Below are 20,777 nucleotides of genomic sequence, written 5' to 3'. Positions count from 1 at the left end.
TGAATGAAAAGATTAAGCCTGATTTATATGCATGCAAGAATGGAATTGTCCTACAGGGCGATTATCATAAAACTCTAATTAAATTGAAGATTTTCATTTAAATAATGAATTGTTTGGATTTAGAGTAGCCCAGGCATCCTGCAAAACACGCTCAGCTTGTAAATTTGATTTACCTATAATTTTAAATATATGAGTTTATAATTTATATCTAAGCTTCCTATCTTAATTTATATTACTAAATTTATTTAATCTTATTCTAGAATACTTGTGGGTACAACTTGAAGATGACATGTTTGGACTCAAAATATCTACTGTGAAAGTTCTTATTCTTATTTTTTTAGCTTACACATGTGAGCGAAATTAAAGTATATTCAGTCAATTGCATACACATACGAAGAAATCGATTTGTTGCAAGTCGAATGAAATAATTGAAATTTTTTTTAAAAGAATATTCTTTGAATAAACTTCCTACCAAAATATCCGCCAATACCTTTTTCTCAAATAACTTCAATGGATTGACTTCACGTAGACTTGGAAATTTTATTACTTTGATTTATATATCTCCTGGCAGATCCCATTTGATTTTGACAAATAAATTCATTGGTTGAACTGAATATTGGGTCGATCAAAAGTATGAGCTAAAATTCGGCCTTTTTCGATTAAGATTCTCTCTATCTCACTCTATTATACACACAGCCTCTATGCTTTCTACACTGTTCCCAATGATGTCAACTTCCAATATTCGATATGTAAGATAAAAGGAATATTCTTGCATTAACTATTCAATTTGGCGCATTCACTAATACTTATTATCATATAAAGCAATTGTTGATGGCATGAATTAGCAACATTAATTAAAATATTTTTATTAAAAATTTAAATATATAACTAAAATTCACTATAATACATCATGTATTTATTTTCATGAAGTTAAGTTCTTAGACAAAATAAAGATGATATTTAAAACAAACTTCACATTGAAGGTTCTATATATACGAGGCATGTGAAAATAAGAAAAATATGTATCACAATTTTTAGTGAGCTATAATACATCCCTATAAAATTATAAAGTACAAATTAATCTCAATCATCTAAATAATGAAGCTAAGATTTGTGTTACTTGTCGGTCAACTTTTTGATGGATTTATGAAAATACGATTTTCGAAAATTTAACTTAAATATAAAGTATATAGCCGAATGGATCTCGTTAATCTAATAGTTTGCATAATCGTGTCTCGTACATTGAATACTACACATTCCGAGAGATAAGTGTAGACCCCAACGATAAACCCAATCTTGCAAAATAAGAGATTTGTGACATCCATTTGGTCTGCGAACTATTTATTTGTGACCGACAAGTTCCCGTATCTAATACAAAGATTAAATAAGGTTTACTTTATCTATGTTCCAAGTTCTCTATAGAAGCAAGCCCCTATAGTTAATTACATCTTAAATGACGGGGGTCACTTTAAAAAACTCTCGATAATGATCAAAGATACTAGTCTTCAAGAATTTGAGATTTATGTTTTCACGGTAGGACGTGGAAAGGCAAGTGGGAGTCACTTAAAGGAACAGTTATTTTCAGGAGTTCAAAGAAAGTAAAAGGTAGAAAACGTCACAGATCCTGAAGAGAAACCTCAGTGACTTCCCAAACTATCCTAATTTGTGGTTGTGTTTTGGAGAGAATGTTATTTGAGTGTTTAATTCTGTCAATTTTATTATTTGGGACTTACACTTGCATAACAACTAATTATGCAAATAGCCCGCAGAGATAAGAGGTGTTACGTCGTTTTGAACGACAACCTCGGAATCTAAGGCGAGTTAAGACTTATAATACTCAGTATGACTGTGCAGAAGCCTAAAAGAGGGTGAGGATTTACATCGCGCTGGGCGAGCTACCTCGAAATCCTATGTGTTCTTTATACTAGGAAAGTTTAGCTGGTGTAGACTTGTTTTGCTGTTGTAGAATGACGACCACATCCACTTGTAAACCGCTCCAAACTCCTTGCAGTGCTGCCAACGAAGTTGCTCCAAGCTCCTCGTCGAAGCGGGTTTAAGTTTTTTAATGTGTCAAGTCATGATATCAAATCAAATGTTTCCTAAAGTTATGATCATTTAAATACTATAGGGGATGTTAAAGTTGATTAAAGCGACACCGGTTAGGATCCCACGATTCCCTCGTTCCGGTATCACTGTTTTCTTTTGAGCTTACTTAGTTTAAACGAGTTGCGAAACTCATTTAAATCAGGGAGATCTCGTTAACAACCGTGGGTTACCTCCACCGAGGGACTCTCATAAATCCAAAAGTACGTGTTATGTTTTTTTTTTTCCGTTTTGTTTTGAAAATGTTTAATTTTAAAAAAAAAATGTTTTATTTTGAAAATTAAATTGTAACCAGCACCTGCATAATGTGTTAAAACAAGAGTAAATCGCAATGGTAAAACAACAGCAAATAAAATGTACTTGTGTACGTGGCGTTTCTGCTGCAGCTATCCCTATTACATGTTTGGCTCACAAAGCATAATATAATTTTATAGGGAATTGAAATATATTGCAGAGAAAAATAGAAAAAGGTAAGCAGTAGAACAAGTCGTAACAACTAAAAACCCCAAACAGGTGATCCTAAGATTTCCTACAACTTCTGACTGCAAATAGCGAGCTAGTACGGTGATCCTACGACCTCCTACGGCTCTGAGCAACAACTAGCAAGTGTATATGGCAATTCAACGACTTCAAATAGCAGCTAGGAACTTCGAATAGCACCTGTATGACTTCCTACTAACACAAACAGCGGTGGGCAGCACTTAAGTGGCTTCCTACGGACCCAAGCAGCGGTGGGCAGCACCTACGTGGCTTCCTACGAACCCAAACCAAAGTGGACAGCACCCAAACATCAATTTTGAGTCATGAGTAGCCACCTACAGTAGTCATAAACTTCCTACAGCCTTCAAACAGGTTTCTGCAGTAGCCTACAGCTATCGGCACCTCCAAACAACAAGCTTACAGCAATGGACAGCGCCCAAACATCAACTTTAAGCCATGAGCAGCCACCTACAGCAGTCCTAAGCTTCCTACAGCCTTCAAACAGGTTTCTGCAGCAGCCTACAACTATTGGCACCTCCAAACAACAAGCTTATAGCAATGGACAGCGCCCAAACATCAATTTTAAGCCATGAGCAGCCACCTACAGCAGTCCTAAGCTTCCTACAGCCTTCAAAACAACTTCTCACAGCGATTCTACACCTTGAACGACTCTTGCAAACTTTCAAACACACTTCCAAGCTTAAGAACAGCAGCTATGAAGGGAAAACAATGCTTATGAAGCTTCCTATCACTCCAAACAGCGATTAGGAACTTAGGACAGCAACTCTACAGCTTCCTACGAACCCAAACATGGCTTTAGAGTCTTGGACAGCAACCTACAGCTCCCCTATACTCCAAACAGTGGCTATAAAGTGCAAACAGCAGAGGAAACATCATCGAAAACAATCCCAAAAAGGCAATTTACACGTCCCCAAAATCTCTCTCTAAAACAGCGAATGCAGTGCCCAAAACAGTCCTAAAATAGTGACAAAAAGCCTCCTAAAAAATGTGTAAAAGCCTGCAGCGAAATCAGTCCCAAAACAGTCTTAAAACAATCCTAAAACAGTTCTAAATAGTCCTAGAACAGTCCTAAAATAGTCCTAAAACAGTCTTAATACAGTCCTGAAAAAGTTCTAAAACAGACCTACAAACCAATGATATTTTAACTTCAGAATCTGTCGATCCAGAAACAGTGGTTGTTAAAACAAGTCAAGTATCAATTGTAACTGAGGTAAGAGTTAAAATTGTGATAAAGTTGCTAGCAATAAAATTGTGTAAGTAGTAAGCAGAAACTGTGCAATATAATTCTTTTTGCAGGGAGCTGAAATCTAAGCTGATAGACTCCCATAGAGTTATTTAGAAACCACCCAGAAATGCAGTGGTAATCTCCAGTACGAATTTAGTTTTGTGCATCAAAACATTGTTGTGCTGAAACTGGATGATACATTGGTGTCTTCCTGCTTTACTTCCGTTACCAGTGAGGAAGAAAGGAGGCGAAGGGCTTCGATGCAGGGAGGTTGAGGCGAGTGGGGTTCCTGGTCGCACGATCGAAGAAGAGGGGAGAATTTTTTTCCCGCAAGAGAAAGGAGCAGGTGAGTGCTATGAGGCGAGCGTGAGGAGTCGAGCGGCGTCTAGTCGTGAGGGAGATCGAGCAGAGAAGCAGGATCGAGCGCTTCGGTTCTTCCTTTCGAGCGGGATCGAGCAGTGAAGCGAGATCGAGCAAGGGCTTCGCTTGGGAGAGTGAGGCGAGCGGGCTCGAGCAGAGGAGCGGGGGTCTTCAGTGTAAATGGAGTCTAGCGCTTCAATTCGCTGGAAGGAAGAGTCCTGTCGAGCGAGGGAGACGAGCAGGAGTTTCGTTCGGGAGAGCTAAGCGGAAGTGAGGGGGAGAGAGGAGCTCGGGAGAGGCAAAGGAGGAAGATGAGCGAAACAGGGGGTCTTCGGCTAGTGAGAGCAGGAAGCCGAGGCTCCTGTGCCAAAGACCCCCGCTCCTCTGCTCAAGCCCGCTCGCCTCACCCTCCCAAGCGAAGCCCTTGCTTGATGTCGCTTCTCTGCTCGAGCCCGCTCGACAGGAAGAACTGAAGCGCTCGATCGTGCTTCTCTGCTCAATCTCCCTCACGACTAGACGCCGCTCGACTCCTTCTCACGCTCGCCTGATAGCACTCACCTGCTCCTCTCTCTTGCGGAACAGAAATTCTCTGCTCTTCTTCGATCATGCGACCAGAAGCCCCACTCGCCTCAACCTCCCTGCATTGAAGCCCTCCGCATCCTTTCTTTCTTGCTTGTACCGGAAGTAAAACAGGAAGACACCAATGCATCATCCAGTTTCAGCACAATAATGTTTTGATGCACGGAACTAAATTCGTACTGGGTTTTACCACTGCATTTCTGGGTGGTTTCTAAATAACTCTATGGAAGTCTATTAGTTTAGATTTCATCTCCCAGCAAAAAGAATTATATTGCACAGTTTCTGTTTGCTACTTCTTACACAATTTTATTGTTAGCAGCTTTAGCGTCATTTTAACTCATATCTCTGTTACAATTGAGGTTTGGCTTGTTTTAACAGCCACTATTTCTGGATCGACAGATTCTGAAGCTAAAATTTCATTGGTTTGTTGGACTGTTTTAGAACTGTTTTAAGACTGATTTAGGTTTGTTTTAGGACTGTTGTACGACTATTCTAGGATTGTTCTGGGACTGCTTTAGAATTGTTTTAGAACTGTTTTTAGGACTTTTAAGACTGTTTTGGAACTGTTTTCGCTGCAACTTTTACACATTTTTAGGAGGTTTTTGTCACTGATTTAGGACTATTTTGAGCACTGCATTCGATGTATTAGATAGAAATTTTGGGGACGTCTAAATCGCCTTTTTGGGACTGTTTTCGAGGAGGTTTCCTCTGTTATTTGCACTTTATAGCAGTTGTTTGGAGTATAGAAGTGTTGTAGGCTGTTGTCCAAGGCTCCAAAGCCGTTGTTTGGAGTATAGAGGCGCTGTAGGCTGCTGTCCAAGGCTCCAAATCTGTTGTTTGGAGTATAGGGGCGCTGTACGCTGCTGTCCAAGACTCTAAAGTCGTTGTTTGGGTTTGTAGGAAGCCGTAGAGTTGTTGTCTGAAGTTCCTAATCGTTGTTTGGAGTGATAGGAAGCTTCGTAAGCACTGTTTGTCTTTCATAGTTGTTGTTTTTAAGCTTGGAAGTGTGTTTGGAAGTTTGCAAAAGCCGTTCAAGGTGTAGAAGCGCTGTAGGAGGCTGTTTGAAGTCTGTAGGAAGCTTAGGATTGTTGTAGGCGGTTGCTCATGACTTAAAAGTGATGTTTGTGTGTTGTCCACTTTGGTTTGGGTTCGTAGGAAGCCACATAGGTGCTGCTCACCGCTGTTTGGGCTCGTAAGAAGCCACCTAAGTACTGCCCACCGTTGTTTGAGTTCGTAGGAAGCCATACAAGTGTTATTCGAAGTTCCTAGCTGTTATTCAGAGTCGTAGGACTGCCTTATACACTTGTTAGTTGTTTCTCAGAGCCATAGGAGGTCGTAGGATCATCATATTAGCTTGCTAGTTGCAGTCAGGAGTTGTAGGAAACCTTAGGATCACCTGCTTGGGGTTTCTAGCTGTTGTTACGACTTGCTCTATTGTTTACCGTTTTTTGCTATTCTCTGCAATTTATTTAAATTCTCTGAAATATATATTATGTTTTATGAGCTAAACATGCAACAAGGATAGCAGCATCAGATACGCCACGTACACAGGTACATTTTATTTGTTGTTATTTTACCATTGCGATTTACTCTTGCTCTAACACATTATGCAGGTGCTGATTACAATTTTATTTTCATAACAAAATATTTTTTTAAAAAAAATTAAACAACATTTTCAAAACAAAACAAAAAAAAACATAGCACTTCCTTTTGGATTAGCACTTTCTGTTGGATTTACGGGAGTCCCTCGGTGGAGGTAACCCACGGTTGCTAACGAGATATCCCAGATTTAAATGAGTTTCGCAACTCGTTTAAACTAAATTCAAAAGAAAATAGTAATACCGGAACGAAGGAACCGTGGGATCCTAACCGGTGTCGCTTTAATCAAATTTAACATCTCCTATAGTATTTAAATGATCACAACCTTGGGAAACATTTGATTTGATATCATGACTTGACACATTAGAAAACTTAAACCCGCTTCGACGAGGAGCTTGGAGCAACTTCGTGGGCAGCACGGCAAGGAGCTTGGAGCGGTTTACAAGTGGATGTGGTCGTCATTCTACAACAGCAAAACAAGTCTACACCAGCTAAACTTTCCTAGTATAAACAATGCATAGTATTTCGAGGTAGCTCGTCAAACGCAATGTAAATCCTCACCCTCTTTTAGGCCTCTGCACAGTCATACTGAGCAGTATAAGTCCTAACTCGCTTTAGGTTCCGACGTAAAACCTATTATCTATTTGGGTTATTTGCATAATCAGTTGTTATGCAAGTGTAAGTCCCAAATAATAAAATTGACAGAATTGAACACTCATATAACATCCTCTTCAAAACACAGTCACACATTATGATAGTTTGGGAAGTCACTGAGGTTTCTTCTCAGGATCTGTGTTATTATCTTTGGACTACTCAAAATAACTGTTCCTATTTGAGTCAGTTCCAATTGTCTTTCCACGTCTTACCTTGAAAACCTAAAACTCAAATTCTTGAAGACTAATACCTCTTATCATTATCGAGAGTTTTCTCAAGTGACCCCCATCATTTGGGATGTAATTAACTATAAGGATTTGTCTCTATAGTAAACTTGAAACCTAGGTAAAATAAACCCTATTTAATCTTTGTATTAGATAGGAGAACTTGTCGGTCATATATAAAAGATTTGCAGACCAAATGAATGTCACAAATCTCTTAGTTTGCAGGATTGGGTATATCATTGGGGTCTACATTTATCTCTTGGAATGTGTAGTATTCAAGGTACCAGGCATGATTATGCAAACTATTAGATTAATGAGATCCATTCGATCTCATTTTCTAAAAATTTAAAACACTACTTTCATAATCTAAACTATATACTTTATATTTAAATTAAATTTTTGAAAATCGTATTTTCACAAATCCATCGAAAAGTTGACTGGCACTACTATGATTGTCAGACAATAAGGGAAGGATGAAGTGATAATTACAAATCTCAACAATCATATGACATGCATAAAAACCATTCTATCAAATCTACAAATGCAAGTAATAGCCTTAAGGCATTAATAGAAATCCGACATTTTTGCTCATATCACACAAAAAATCCATCTTATAGCTTGATTTTCAACTCCAGTGGCATAGTTAATGATGGCTAAGGGCTCCATTCCTCCACTCACCAATCATCTCTACGGATGACATGAGCTAACATGAATATTGGATACAATACATTTTGTTTCTCAACCATGAAATTAGTTGGAGAACCAAAATACCTTCAACTATATGCATTTTCATCTAAATGGATCTCAAAGAAGAGATATCCCTTACATTCATCATAAATCAAAATAAAAGTAGCATTTTTTCCACCCTGAATGCTATAAATACCACCTCCTAAGAGAAAGTAATGGCACTCATAGTTCTTATTCTTCCCTCCAAATAGATGACCGCTCTCCTCCAAGCTCTTGCTCTTCATCCTTAATTGGAAACACTACTGAATTTTTTTAAATTGTAATTCACCTTCGGAACAAGAGTGTTTACGAGTCTTCTTAGATAAAATATTTAAGTTGGCTTGTTGACCTCTTCTATTGTAGATTATGTGAAAGATATGATATTAAGCTCAAGCCCACAAATCCCAATTCCACCAACATTTAAAGTTTGTTTTTGACATGTAATGGCTTGGCATCATATGTGAGAATCAGGACATAATTGAAAATTGGTGAAACCCAAACTTATCAAACACATCGCAAAACAAGGGTTTACCAAACCTTTTGAAGATTAAAAATGGTCAACTCTTATTTTCACAATCCTGCTAGAAAAGCTCACCGCTTGTGTAAGGGCCATCTAGGTCATTTAAAGAAAACAAGATGACACTAAATCCACATACAACAACTTTAATTCAAGAATGACAGCATATGTTCTAGCCTACCCCCATCATCAATCTTAAAAAGAAATCAAAGATGTAAAATTATCATCCATACCTAATTATGGATTCAATATCTGCTCCTAAGCTGACAATATTTCACGCACAACTTTATACAACTACGATGATCACTCCCAAGTAGACATCACTGCATGTTTCGTTATATATTGTTTTAGTGTCTGCTCCTCAGTTGATAATATTAATTAAGCCTCTTTACAGGTTTTGATGCTTAATTCTCAACTGGCATAAACCAACATCATTGTCTGCATCTCTTTACAAAGCTTCAGTTTACACTTACCATTCGACATTAAGCAACATTGTTGCTCGTACCTCTATGCTTCTTTGATATCTGATCCTCAACAAACATCATAGTTTTCACCTCAACATAGCTTCAATACTGCAACCTTAACCAGCATCATTGCCTGAAATTTCACACAACTCCAATGCTCACAAATCAGCTATTATCATCGTCTGGACAAGATTCTCACAAAATCAACAAGGGTAGCTACCAAAGAGCAATCTATAGAAGGGTCGGAAAGTAAACAAGACTTCCACCACTTTAAAAGCCCATGAAGCGACTACTAATGAGTGCGCCCTACATGGAACATATTGATAGACAGAGCTATCAAAAAATGTCTCCAAGAACAGTTCACAAATAGCAAGCCTTAGGAGAATAATGAGCAATTAATATATTTATCATCTCAAATGACCTTGCAGTGAATCCTAATGAGTGCCAAAGAGAACTCAATGTTAAATATTGTTCACACTAAGAGTCCCAAAGATGCACATAAGCCATGGATGGGTCGACAAGTTGACACGGACTCCACTTCAAATTCTTAAAGAGTGTAGCCCAAAAAGCTCCAAATGTTAGATAAGCTCCTCACTAAAAGTTCCAAAGCTCTCAAAGAGTGGGCTTCGAATGAGTATGAATAAAGATACGGCCTCCAAATCAAATTTGAATTTGTAACATGACCAAGAAAAGGCAAATTTAATATTTTGAAACGTTAATTATTTCATGGTGAGCTCTCTTCACAATTTATTCACTATGTTCTACTAATTTAGAAAGCAATTATTTATATTATTTAAACAAAATAATTACATAAACCAAATAAACTAAATATTCAATCTCTTTCTTGTTCTTTCAAAATAATATGATATTTAAATATGATTGATAAGCAAATTAAATAATGTGATAAGTTAATTTTATTTTATGCATGTAATTTTTTTTCAAACTGAATCGGCTAATACAAAATACTTTTCAGCTAGATTTTCACAATAAGAATTAATTTTTTATGAAAAAGAAAAGGATTGCAAATTAAAGAATAGTGGTTCCGCCACCCAACAGGATATGTTCTCTTAGAATTTTTACTAATGTCTCCTTTGCTAATGCAAGGTGGAAGACCTCTCACCTTCATTGCTAACGGAGTCACCCTATACTTCAACTAAAAGCAAAACGCATAAAACTCTAAACATAACTTGTTTGATAATAATGTACACTTCAAGGCGTGGTACAGACCATTCCTAGCACAACATGCTGGTTAATCAACCTTTTACAAGAAATCTACAATGATCTCTCTCTTTAAATCAAAAAATAAGCTCATAATAGTCAAATTCTCAAGCTTAAGGACCAGAGATTTATGAGAGAAAGATGAGAAGAACAGCAATTTCTCCCCTTCTATTTTCTCTCTCTAAAATATCTCTTTAAGGGTTTGCAAGGAAGAATTGAATTTTAAACTGACAACCACAATAATAATAATCCCAAGACAATAATCATTCCAATGGTCTTTCACTTTAAATAAGAAAAAAAGTAAGCTCTTAATAGTCAAATTCTCAAAAATCAAAAATTTATAAGAGTAAGAACAGCAATATCTCCCCTTCTATTTTTAAAAATCTCTCTTTAGGGTTTGCAAGTTAAAATTGAATTTTAAAAGACAGCCACATTAATAATAATCCCATCAAAATAATCATTAGCCTCCACATTAAGAAAATCCCCAATTAACGTTGATTATAACTTAATCTGTAAATTACTGATTGATCATACCATTCAATCATAATCATTGGGGATGATCAGTTTATTTTTTTATTATATAGCCGACTAAATATTAATAACACATGTAAATTAAATTAAATTAATATATCATATAGTATGATATGGGTCATACAATATGACTAACTTAATTATTGAAATTGTAATTTGATGCAAATTGATTCTAATGATATAATTCGAATTAATGCATATCATACAATACACTCCACATCATAAAATACTATCATAATATTAATTTTTTATTTATTAATCTCTTAACTAACAAAATTGTTTGAACTACTTTGAACATGTAATAGAACCTGATCAAACAATACAATCACAATTTGTACTATACAGATAGTTTTGGATTTTCTAATAATACTAATAGCTTGATTTAGTAAATTTTCAAGTTTAAATAAGAATGTGAATCATCTTAATGTCCCAAATACCTTAAAATACAATAATATTATTACTTCAAAAAATATAATAAAATATTTGTGCTTAAAGTTTGTTATCACAGCTCTTTTTTTAGGGAAAATTGTTATTACAAGACTGATTGAGTTCTCTTGAGCTAATCAGGTCACTAGCCTCACTTGAATAATAAAAGCACTTTAATGTCATTTTAATGTTAATTTTCATTTTTAGGCTTGACTTGAAGAACTTGCGCTCACTCATGTACTAACCTTAAATAAAATTGTTAGTAGTTACCAACTGATATTTTTCATTATTAAAATTATAATTATAAGCTTAAGTTCATAGGGTTAAAAAAAACCCTTATGAGTACTCATCAGTCAAGAACCCCAAAAGGGCAACCACCAAGCAAAGCAATGGAGATTACCCCAACTCTCTTGAGTCTATAAAGACCACTTAAATTTATCAAGGTCTTAAGTGAAATATCAAATCTTTTATATCCATTTAAGGCCATTAAAGGAGGTAACATAACTCATAAAAACCTACGAATGCTCTTATGATTTAAAAATATGGAGAAAAAGGAAAAGCTCTATACTTTCAAAGACTGCATACCACTTGTGAAGGCAAATGAGAAGTTTGACTCTTCATACATCTCTGTCGCCTAAGCTAGCTATATCACCTGCACCTCTACATATGACAATGATATTCACAACAACAGTTGTGATGCCCGCGCCTCTTTATGAAACTATATTGCCCCACCTAGCTGCACCACTTACACATCTTAGTGACCCAAATATCCATGTTGTTTTAATCTCAACCAACAAATCTATTTGAACACTCCTTAGTCAGTTACAATACTAATGATACTGCCTCAGCATACACTAATGAAACAATCAGTAAGACTTAATCACTTTCAAAAAGCTTTAAAACTCTGTAAGAGAATATGCAGCAATCAAGGAATGTCAAGAATGCCAAAACTAGAGCTCTTGAATTTAGTTTAGAAACTTCACACCACAGCATTAGTTCAAGATCTCTCCTAAATAGAAATCTAGAGAATGCTTTCTGATGTTCAAGGAGTGTTATAGTTAAGGGAATCTTAATCAAAACATCTTCCTTTTTCTTATAAATAGAAATAAATAACATGATTAACTTTAAGACTAATAATCCATCAAGTTCTCTGTACAATATTTACCTTCACTAGACTTTCGCCCTTAGACATGTTCACATATTAGCCTCGAATGAGTAAAAACAATCCAAGGAGGATTTTATCTCAACATAAACTCAAACTCATCTACACAGCCAATTAATTTTTGACCCATGTTGGACTTCTAAAATGCCCTAGGGTGGGGTCGCGTGTTGGCTCTAAAAAGGATTTGATCTCAATAAAAATTCATATGAATTTTTATGTGCGACTAATACTTAAAATTCCACACTCGACTTATGCCCAGAACAATGGACACATATCATCCCCAAAAGAACCAGATATATCCAAAGAGAATTTGATCCCCATATAAAATTTATGTGCAAGCATTGTAAGTTGATCTTATTTAAATCCATCCAAGAAAATTTTGATCTCAACATTTTCTTGTAGGTATCTAAATTGCAGCTTGATCTTACTCAAATAAGCCCAAAGAGGATCACTCTCCACATTAACTCATATGAATCATCATGTGGCTTAATATCACTCAGATCAAAACAAGGATGATTTGATCTCCAAATTAGCCTATATGCAACTGCATTACAACTTGGTTCGATTACATAATCCCCAGCAAGACTTCTCTCCTTGAACATGGCAAAGGAAATAACCCCAAAAGTGAAAAGCCAATCTCAACAGACAAAATATTCAGAACAACACAACCTAACAATAGCTTGAACAGCCCTTAAGAAGTTTAAGTCTACACGTAGGTTGTGATTGTCAAAATTAACTTGAACTAATAATTTGCAAAGATTAGTAGTAATCCTAAAAGGAAACAACCATTAAGGAAAAACATGGTCACTAACTAAACAATGAAAAAAGCTCAAACTACAATCATACAATTATAGTACTTACAATGCTTTCCCCTCTCCCATCAGGAGTTAAGCAAGGGCTTACCAGCTCAACAAGCTTGGACGGCAATTGAACATCCGTCCAACATCAAGTAAAGGCTTAGAAGTATTCCTCAAGACTTAACTATTCTATTTATAAGAAGGTGGCACAATATGAAGAATTAATTATCACACTCCTTTGCCGCTGGAAGATGAATAACAGCCATCAAAAGAGAAGCCTACTTTCATCCATTTCAACTTTTAATCATGAAATAAGGTATCTTAAACTAAACCTCTCCAAAAGACATTGAGAAGTAATGCCCTGAATGAATATTGTATCTCATTTGTGAAGACAACATCAGAACATCACACTTCCAGTCTTCCTTTCCATAATCTCTTCCATCATTTTGGGGCACCTGAATGTCAATTAATTCAAAGCCAAATCTTAGTGATTGCAACTTGCTTCTTCCCCTCCCTCTCCCCAACTTCACACCCTTGGACTAATTGAGTACAAAGGATTCAAAGTCGTGTCCGCGATCACTGAAATCCTTTGCCACGCATAGAAGAGAAACCTTTGGAATGAGCAAAATCCCACAAATATGACTATATGCAAAGAAATCAATAAGGGCAAAGACTTTAATTCAAGGGAAAGAAAGGACAGAAAGAAAATTTGATTTCTACCAATGCTTGAAGAACCCTATGGATTATAAGAAGGTCAAACCAGTGCTCCCACCAAACAAGCCTAGATTACACTTACCGGTACCAAACATAGTTTGTGCCCATAGTTGACACTATCCAACTATAACTTGGTGCAAGATTTTCAAAGTTGGACCGGATATTGAACTGAAAGATAAGGAGGTTCAAGGTTAGAAGGTTGAACAGAGGTTGAACTGGGTGACGCCATAAATATAAAAAACAAGATAATAGAGAGATGAAATCAAATAGCATAAAGTCACTTAAAAATTTAATCATTTTATGTGAAAGAAGGACCATTACAAGCCAAATTCATCACTTGGTAGATGATTATTGATATTGTGATGTGCTAAGTAATACTTTTTCGGTGGTACTAAAATCTTCAAAGTGCAAGCATTTTCTTTATTAACAATCATGTGATTCATTTATCTATTATCTTTAGAATGAAGTAATCAAGAAGTCAAGTCGGTCTATCATTTATTCTCATAATGTTCGTTAGAAGTCTAGCATGGAATCATTTTACTGAATGTAGATGTATTGAAGAAACAGTATGTGTTTGCATTGTGGAGCATTATATAAAGGTGGGGGTATAAATAGAATGAAGCAGTACCTTGTTGTAGTTAAGGGCAATATTGCTCAATGCAAGAAATTTTCACATGATATTTAATTTCTAAGAAGAAAAAAGATGTTAGCTGGAGCCCGATTAAATCAGCAAACCGCCTCCCGCTCCCGCTCTCCCTGATCGCAAAACATCGCGACCCCGCTCCCGCTCCTCTGTCGCGAAGCGTCGTGATTCCTCCCGCTCCCTCTCGATCGCGAACAGTTCCCGCCTATTCCCATTCCCGCCTTCCCTGTTTCCGCGAAGTGAAGCACCTCTTTGCTTATTATAAGTCGCGAACAGAACAGCAAGGTCGGATTGTCTCTCCGGTTTGCGGTTCTTCCTTTGGTGGCTTACGAAGGAGAGGAGAGATAGATAGAGGATAGAGGAAGAAAGTATTGCAAAATATCGCAGGTCTCTCCTTCAAATTTAACACGGCCTCTTTTGCGTTTTTCTTCGGGCTTCCTTAGGGTAGAGGATAGAGGAAGAGAAGTGCAAACAAGGAAGAGAAGTGCAAACAGTAGTTCCTTGTGGCAGAAGGAAGAAGAAAGAAGAAGAAGATTGTTCTCCCTTGGCTTCTTCTTTGTGGCTTGTGTCAAAAGAGAAATTGGGTTTATTTCTCTTGTAATTTTATCTTCTTCGGTGTAACTCGGTTTGGAGAAAGAAGAAGAGAGAGCAATGGAGTGAAAGAGTTCGCTCTTGTAAGTCGAGACGATCGACTGGTGTAAATTCGTCTAGTAGTAAAATCCTATATGCAACTCCGTGGACGTAAGCAATTTACCGAACCACGTAAATCTGTGTTCCGTTGTGTTACTGCTTTTTGGTGTGATTATTCTCGTTCTATTTTTTGCTTCGTCAAAGATCATTCTCCTATTTTATTTCTATATATACCTCAATAACTGGTATCAGAACTTTATTTTAGATCTGAGGAAGAACAATAGTTACAGATGAAGTGAGGGTTTTAGGGATCGAGAAATTTGATGACACAGATTTTGGTTATTGGAGGAAGCAGATAGAGGACTATCTCTATGGGAAGAAACTTCATCTTCCGTTATTGGGAAAAAGACCTGAAAGGATGGATGAGGCTGAATGGAATTTGTTGGATCGACAAGTTCTGGGGGTTATTCGATTGACCATATCGAGGTCCGTTGCACACAACGTTGTCAAGGAGAGGACGACTGCAAATCTTATGGCAATCTTATCAGGTATGTATGAAAAGTCATCAGTGAATAACAAGGTATACTTGATGAAGAAGTTATTCAACTTGAAGATAGCAGAAAATGTTTTTATTGCTCAACACCTGAATGATTTCAATATTATCACAAATTAATTGTCTTCTGTTGAAATTGATTTTGATGACGAGATACGTGTGCTGATATTGTTCGCATCGTTGTCAAATAGTTGGGAAGCCATGAGGATGGCAGTTAGCAGTTCTGCAGATGAATATAAATTAAAATGTGATGATATTTGTGATTTGATTTTGGCTGAAGATGTGCGTAGGAAAGATTCTGGCGAGATCTCATGTTCGAATTTGACACTGAATGTTGATTTCAGGGGGAGATGGCAAGACAGGAAACTCAAATAGAAGGAGATCAAAATCAAAGTCTAATTAGCAGACAACCTGCTGAAATTGTGGCAAGGCTGACCGCATAAAGAGGAACTGCAGGAATCCCAAGAATATGGAGAATGATAGCGCAAATGTGGTATCTGAAGAAGTACAGAATGCATTATTGCTAGAAGTTCATAGTTTTGTTGATAATAGAAGTGAAGAGGAGATTGGATTCGGGGCACTGTTCCACAGAAAGATAGTGAAGAACCACAGAGCAATGAAGAAATCTTGCAAGAAGAAAATTGGAGCAAGTGGGAGCTGGCAGAGCATCCATCAAGGAAGAAGGCATTACACAAGTGTGTGCATCAGGTGAAGACTGCGCTTGATGACAGTAACAGGTGCAAGGCTAGACTTGTTGAAAAAGGCTTTCAACAGAGGCAAGATATTGACCAGCAGTGGAAGTTGTAAGCAGAGACAAGGGTAATCCAAGAAATAGCTTGGAGGTGCAAAGCTATGTTAACCATGTTGATATGTTGACTGATAGTTTTACTCTTTAAAAACTAAAGTTGTGCACAGCTTCAGTTGGTCTTCTGGTGTGAAGACAAGGGTATTGAGTTGTAGAGATGGGAGATTCATGTTTGAAGAAAAGGGCGATACCGCCAGTAAAGGATATCAGTTTGAGGAAGAAGATGTTGTAGCTTGTGTATCGGTTTCCAAGTGGGATATTGTTAGCTGAAGCCCGATTAAACCAGCAAACTGCCTCCCGCTGCAACTCCTGATTCCCGCTCCCGATCGCGAAACATCGCGACCCCGCTCCCGCTCCTCTGTCGCGAAACCTCGTGATTTCTCTCGCTCTCGCTCGGTTGCGAACAGTTCCCGCCTACGCCTGTTCCCGCCTTCCTTGTTTCCGCAAAGCGAAGCACCTCACTTATTATAAGTCGCGAACAGAACAGCAAGGTTGAATTGTCTCTCCGATTTGCGGTTCTTCCTTTGGTGGCTTACGAAGGAGAGAAGAAGAGATAAATAGAGGGATAGAGGAAGAAAGTATTGCGAGGTATCGCAGGTCTCTCCTTCAAATTTAACACGGCCTCTTTTGTGTTCTTCTTCAGGCTTCCTCGAGATAGAGGAAGAGAAGTGCAAACAGTAGTTCCTTGCGGCAGAAGAAAAAAGAAAGAAGAAGAAGATTGTTCTCCCTTGGCTTCTTCTTGGTGGCTTGCGTCAGAAGAGAAATTGAGTTTATTTCTCTTGTAAACTTATCTTCTACGGTGTATCTCGGTGTTGAGAGAGAAGAAGAGAGAGCAACGGAGTGAAAGAATTCATTCTTGTAAATCGAGACGATCGACTGGTGTAAATTACTGAAGTAGTAAAATCCTCTGCAACTCCGTGGACGTAGGCAATTTGTCGAACCACGTAAATTTGTGTGTTCCGTTGTGTTATTGTTTTCTGGTGTGAATTTTCTCGTTCTATTTTTCGCTTCGTCAAATATCGTTCTCCTATTTTATTTCTCTATATCACAACAAAAGAGACAAAAAGATAGAAAAAGTGTATACTTATGTAATGAAACTATCACTATGAATGAAAAAAAAAGTTTTTCATTATTTAAATCTTCAAAATTCAACTGCACGAAAAAAAATCCTAGATAAAGAAAGAAGTAGATGACATGGATAATTATTTTTCTTCTAGAACTAATCCTGGATGGTAACCATCTTTATGAAGTGTTTTTGCATAAAAAAAGTGTGACAAAAAACTTATTTGGCAATTTTTGTGTTTTCTTTATAGTTGGAATCATTCGAATACTTTATATTCTTTTTATGCTTAAAAAATAATTAATACAATAGCTACAGTTGATAATGGGTTTCAATTAAGTTTATATCACAATAAGAGAGTTAATTTATTACCAAATTGCAAAAAGGTGTGAACGCTTTAGATATCCCAGGTCAACTGTTCAAATTAAAGGTGATAAAAATGGGAATGTTATTAGCAAAATTCAAGTTGGTTGATTGAAGTGGAGGAATGCTTCAGGCCTATTGTGTGATAGAAAAGTACTACTTACACTAAAGGGGAAATTTTATAAAATGGTGGTGAGACCTGCATTGTTCTATGGCAAAGAATATTGGCCTTTAAAAGAGAAGCATAAAACAAAGTTAAGTGTTGTCGAGATGAGAATGCATAGGTGGATGAGTGGCTTGATACTTGGAGACAAAATGTTTGGAGACAAAATGTGGAATGAAAATATTCGTGATAGGGTTGGTGTAGCTTCAGTGACGGACAATATCACGGGCAGTCGTCTTAGATGGTTTGGTCACAATAAATGTCGACCATCTGATGATCTGATTAGAAGAGTAGATGTTCTAGATTCGACTTATGTTAAAAAAGACAGAGGTAAATATAGATATTATATAAAAAATGATCTTAATTTATTAGAATTAAATGAAAATATGACTATCAATAGGACACAATGGAGAAAAAGGATTCATGTAGCCGGCCCAGCTTAGTGGGATAAAGGCTTGTTGCGGTTGTTGTTGTTATAGTATTGCTTACAAGTGAATAATCAAAAATAAAATGAATAATTTTACTAGTATTAAAGTAAAAAAAAAAACAGTGAAGGAAGTTTTGATTTATATTCCACACTTTTCTTGTTTCTTAAATAGATCCACTTCATTTGTCAATGTTTGAAAAAATAGTGTTGAGTTTGTCTTCCAAGTTAATGCATCATGTAGTGATGTAAACTGCCCCAATGAACTCAAATCTATTTTCAGTATACTATTTGGACACTTAAATTTTAAGGGTTGTATGTGTTCCTCCATGACAAATCAAATTGCAGTGTGGGTTCTAACAAGTATTTATTGTTGAGTCATCTTATACACACCCTCGCCCCCGGCATAGGAGCCGTTCGAAACCATCACAAGTAGCAGCTGGCTTCTTAGCACTCCTTCAGGTTCAGCACTTCGGCTGCATGAGAGATGGGAATAATCAAAGAATCGACGAGGGAAATAGGAACTCGGGACTTAAGAAAACAATATTATGTATTTTTTGGAGTATAAATGCCAATCATACCGAAAAAAAAAATGGCTGCAAAGTGAGGGAAATGACTTACGGTGAGAAGCCGGTGAACAGGCAGAAAATCACGCAAGCAAACTCGACGTAATCGTGCAGGGAGGCCTCCGTACCACGCAAGCAAACTCGCCGAACAGAGACGGAGGCGGGCGATCCAGATAGGTTGGGTTTTGCGGTTTTAGGGGGCTGTTTGGTAGCCGATTTTAAGCAGGATTTAAGCTAAATCCTGCCAAACGGCAAAAAAATGCCTCCCTAAGGCCCTGTTTGGCACAGCTTTTTCATCGACGGTGGCGTTTTCAGAACACCGCCTACGCGTTTGTTTCGAGCGTTCGTTCGGCGGCGTTCTGAACGCTGCGTCCCGCGGTTCGGTTTTTCTTCATTATCCGGATCGCGGGGCGCCTCCTGCGTTCGGCGTTGGCTGTTGGCGTTAGGGCTGCAATTCCTTCTTTTGCCCTTGGTGATCTCTCTCGCGTTCTCCCCTCGCTTCCTCCCTCTCCGAACGAAAGCATCATTAGGGCTCGATTTCTCGTTCTTTTTCCCTCTCCGGTAAGATCTACTATTGTTTGTCGTTGGATTTTTTAGGATAGGCTTTGGATCTGTCGAGATATGCTCTGGATTCGTGAGTTTTATGGATCGATGAATTTTTTTTGGTTCTTCTCCATGTATCTGCTTCTATTGCTTCGGATCTCTGAGTTTTGCGAGTGATTGTTTGGTAGTTAACACAATCTTTTAAACCTTCTCTTGATTTGGCATCTGTCTCAAAGAACTTCCATTTTTTCTTGCTTAAAAGTGAGGACTAGCCCAGAGAATTGCAAGTTCATTCGTTAGTTTATACTGGGAAACGTCTTACAAAAAAGTTGTTTACAATTTCCGTTGCATCTCTATTGAATGCTACAATATGGATTTGGAAAAGGACTATCTTTATTACATGCTACAATTCGGCCATTCTTTTCTTCATCTCTACCCGATTTCTGTTGGTTCAAATCAGATTATGCATATGACCTTGACATTATGGATTATGCATATCACATTGCAAGCATGGCATATGGTAACATCAAATTATTGCTTAGTAGTCTATACATATGATTAGTCAAAAAACTATTGCTTCTGAAATATGAAAATATGTCATCGCACTGCTCCTCATGCCATATGTTTGGGCATAAATTCACAAAAGCTAAAATGGTCACCTCATTTTGATTGCCCTATAAAAACATATGTTGCTCCTGCATAGATCTCAATTTCAAGACTTTATATGCAGCACTTCAACCAATCAACCTTATTCTTTTATTTTATAATTATTTTGTGGAATGATGCTATGAAAATAATCTTTCTAGGCGTATTGTGGCCAGATTATCGGTGGAATTCCCCATTTTGATAAAGATTTGGATTGGGTCCCCATCGATTGGGTACTGACTGAAGAAAGAAAAGGAAAATATCCAATCAAACTGCTGCTCCTGCTACATGTTTGAACATAAATTCTCAAACTGTTGGGCTCATTTTGATCTGAGAAATTCTACAACAGGTGCATCACCTTCCATTTGAAACTGCTAATCAATCTCTTAGCCACTTGGCGAATGATCTTCCCTCATCATTCAGATCAATTCTCAAAACTTATAGCCAAATTCAGACTCTGTTATAGGGATCCTACTTGCCTCTTAGTGCTAGCCACTTCATTATTAATTGACACCATCACTATAGCAGTTTTCATGTTCATGGAACACCTCATTTCCATCCTACACAATGAAAGTAATATAT

At 37.2% G+C, this 20,777-nt stretch overlaps 1 protein-coding gene across 1 annotated transcript in view; it reads right to left on the bottom strand.

The window, feature by feature from the left end:
* LOC110035710 overlaps positions 1-19,201 on the bottom strand; it is a 33,421-nt gene extending 14,220 nt beyond the window's left edge. The window contains exons 1-2 of the mRNA XM_020739983.1: positions 19,063-19,201; positions 18,835-18,917 (exon numbers count right to left, since the gene is read on the bottom strand). The gene's annotated coding sequence lies outside the window, so the exon portion shown is untranslated. The remainder of the gene's footprint in view (positions 1-18,834; positions 18,918-19,062) is intronic.
* Between the last annotated feature and the right edge of the window lie 1,576 nt (positions 19,202-20,777).

This window comes from Phalaenopsis equestris, unplaced genomic scaffold, assembly GCF_001263595.1.
Source record: "Phalaenopsis equestris unplaced genomic scaffold, ASM126359v1 Scaffold199295, whole genome shotgun sequence".
NCBI lineage: Eukaryota > Viridiplantae > Streptophyta > Magnoliopsida > Asparagales > Orchidaceae > Phalaenopsis > Phalaenopsis equestris.
The sequence above is the reverse complement of the archived record's forward strand: the minus strand, read 5'-3'. Positions and strand labels throughout refer to the sequence as shown.